This window comes from Citrus sinensis, chromosome 1 (assembly GCF_022201045.2).
Source record: "Citrus sinensis cultivar Valencia sweet orange chromosome 1, DVS_A1.0, whole genome shotgun sequence".
Lineage (NCBI taxonomy): Eukaryota > Viridiplantae > Streptophyta > Magnoliopsida > Sapindales > Rutaceae > Citrus > Citrus sinensis.
The window spans coordinates 13827940-13831602 of record NC_068556.1 but is presented as its reverse complement, the minus strand read 5'-3'; positions in this window follow the sequence as shown (position 1 = coordinate 13831602).

The following is a 3663-nucleotide window of genomic DNA, read 5'->3' as shown; positions in this document are numbered from 1 at the left end:
TAGCTGTAACGGTAACATTAAGCGGCTATCCGGATGTCCATAACCGGCAATTCGGTTAAGACCAAAATGTGCATAACGGCTAGTTTTTGAGCTCAAACTATAAGAACTCAAATCCAACTCATTTTCAAGCTCTCCAACAAGCAAAAACAAAAAACACACGAGATATCTTGAGCCTTCAAACTTGCAAAATACAAACATTGAATTATTTCTTGTTCTTCATTTTTGAATATCTACTCTTTGAGTGAGTTTCATCGTAACTTTCATTTCTTCATCTTAATTATAAGAGTTTGAGTGTGTGAGACACTTGAACGAAGAGATTGGGAGATAATCTCTTTGTTGTAAAGGTTCATTGACACCTTGAAGTCAATTGTAAAAGGTTGAAGCCTTGGAAAGGCTTGGATAGTGAAATCCTCAAGGTTGAATTGCTTGGAGGCGTGGACGTAGGTAGGGATTGCCGAACCACGTAAAAATTCGTGTGTTTGTTTCTCTTCTCCTTTACTCTTTAATTATTGTGCTTTTATTGAACTTATTGCTTTCAATTTTTATTAAGACATTAGATTGCTTGTTGTGTGAATTTGCTAGGATAATTTTTAAAATTCCAATTCACCCCCCTCTTGGGTTGCACACTTATATTTCATATTCTAGATATACATGGGTATTATTCTTAGCTAATAAGGATGATACTATTGATGCCTTTAAAGTGCTTTGTAAGAAAATTCAAAATGAAAAAGGGTGTGGTATTGCATGCATTATGAGTGATCATGGAGGAGAGTTTGAAAATCATACATTTGTGATTTTTTGTAATGATTTTGACATTGAGCATCAATTTTCATCACCTAGAACTCCACAACAAAATGAAGTTGTTGAGAGAAAGAATAGATCTATTTAAGAAATGGCTAGGACTATGTTGAATGAAAATTCATTGCCTAAGTATTTTTGGGTCGGGGCCGTCAATACCGCTTGTTATGTTTTAAATCGTGTGTTGAATAGACCTAACCTTAACAAAACTCCATATGAGCTTTGGAAAAATAGAAAACCCAATATTGGTTATTTCAAAGTTTTTGGATGCAAATGTTTTATTTTGAACACAAAAGATAATCTTGGCAAATTTGATCCAAAATCAGATATGGGTATTTTTCTTAGATATTCAAACTCAAGCAAAGCTTATAGAGTTTATAACAAAAGAACTCTAGTTGTAGAAGAATCGATACATGTTACATTTGATGAATCTAACCCCTCCTCTACGGAGAAAGTTGTTGTTGATAATGATGTAGATGAAGACTTACAAAAAGAATCATCAAAAGATAACCAAAAGGATGTGTCTCATAGGAATCAAGATGAACAACATGAAGAAACGAATGTAGAGCAAAATGAAGGTACTTCTCAATCACTCCCCAAAGAGTGGAGATATGTTTCTTCTCACCCTAAGGATGTAATTTTAGGAAATCCCTCATGAGGTGTTACAACTAGATCATCACTTAGGAATACTTGTGAGCATAATGCATTTATTTCTCAAATTGAACCAAAATCCTTTGCGGATGCGGAAAATGATGAATCTTGGATTATGGCAATAGAAGAGGAGTTAAATCAATTTGAAAGAAACAATGTGTGGGAATTAGTTCCTAAACTGGAACATCAATCCGTCATAGGTACTAAATGGGTATTTAGAAATAAGATGGATGAATCCGGTGTGGTTGTAAGGAATAAAGCTAGATTAGTGGCTCAAGGTTACAACCAAGAAGAATGAATTGATTTTGATGAAACATTTGCATCCGTAGCTAGATTAGAATCAATTAGAATGTTGTTGGCTTTTGCATGTCATAAAGATTTCATTTTATTTCAAATGGATGTGAAGAGTGCTTTCTTAAATGTTTATATTATGGAAGAAGTGTATGTAAAACAACCACCTGGTTTTGAAAATGAAAAATTTCCAAATCATGTTTATAAGTTATTTAAACCTTTGTATGGTTTAAAACAAGCACCCATAGCATGGTATGATAGGCTTAAGAATTTTTTGTTAGAAAATGATTTTTCAATAGGTAAAGCACATACTACTCTCTCTGTCAAACATAAGAACAAAGACATACTTGTTGTTTAAATTTATGTTGATGATATTGTTTTTGGTTTTACTAATGAATTATTGTGTAAAGAATTTTCATCTTGCATGAGTAATGAATTTTAAATGAGTATGATGGGAGAGTTGAAGTACTTTCTTGGGCTGCAAATAAAACAAACTGAGGAAGGAATTTTCATAAATCAAGCTAAGTATGTAAAAGATCTACTCAAAAGATTCGACATTGATGACTCAAAGACCAAAAATACTCCGATGAGCACAACAACCAAAGCTTGACAAAGATGAAAAAGGCAAAGAAGTGGATATCAAAATGTATCAAGGTATGATCGGATCTTTACTTTATTTAACTGCAAGTAGACCCGATATTATGTTTAGTGTATGTTTGTGTGCAAGATTTCAATCATGTCCCAAGGAATCCCATTTATTTACTGTAAAACAAATCTTTCGCTATTTAAGTGGAACTATAGATCTCGGTCTTTGGTATCCTAGGGGAACTCATATAGATTTAACATGCTATTCGGATGCGGACTTTGCCGGTTATAAAGTTGGTAAGAAAAGCACTAGTGGAACTTGCCATATTCTAGGTCACTCACTTGTTTCATGGTTTAGTAAGAAACAAAATTCTATTGCACTTTCAACTACCGAGGATGAATATATAGCTGCAGGAAGTTGTTGTGCACAAGCTCTTTGGATGAAACAAACACTTAGAGACTATGGTATTAACCTAGAACAAATTCCTATTAAATGTGATAATACTAGTGCTATAAATCTTTCAAAAAATCCCATTTAACACATCATTTCTTGAGAGATCATGTTCAAAAGGGAGATATTGCATTAAAGTTTATTTCTACAGAAAAACAACTTGCCGATATTTTTACAAAACCTCTTGGCGAAGAACAATTTTCAAAAATTCGGCATGAACTTGGGTTGATAAAATTTTCGCATTAACATTTCTATTTATGATATAGGGTCTATTAACATTGATTGGTTAATGTTTTGATATCTATAAAATGTTTGTAAGTGATATGTTTGTGTTATCTTTTGGTTTATATATGTATATTGATTGTTTGACTCATATGTTAGTTGATAATTCATGCATTGAACTGGCCTTTAACATGTTTCAGATTCATGAGATGATCTTGGAATAGATTAATTATTGGCCAAATATTGAAAATAAATGTGCGAAATCAAAATACAATAAACGGATAACCGTTTTTCAATAAACGGTGTACCGTTTAATTCCAGAAACTAGGATATGTTCTCTGGAAAATTACTCCTTAACCATTAAAAGGATAACCTTTCACCGTTTCCCATCCATTAGTCTCTGGAAAGTTACTCCCTGACCATTTAAATAAATGGTTAACCATTTTCGTGTGATATAAAAATTGTTCCAAGGGTTTCCTCTCTCTTCTCATTTGCCCTCTTACCGTTTCAGCCATTGTTGCGCAGCCAAAGCTTTCTCTATCCTCAAACCTCCATTTTTCTTGATTTCCTTGCCAAATCACACCTAAAACATCCTTTCCCATCATCTTTAGATCATTTTTACCGATTCAAATCTTCAAATCGAGCCTGAAATTGAAAAATCGCAA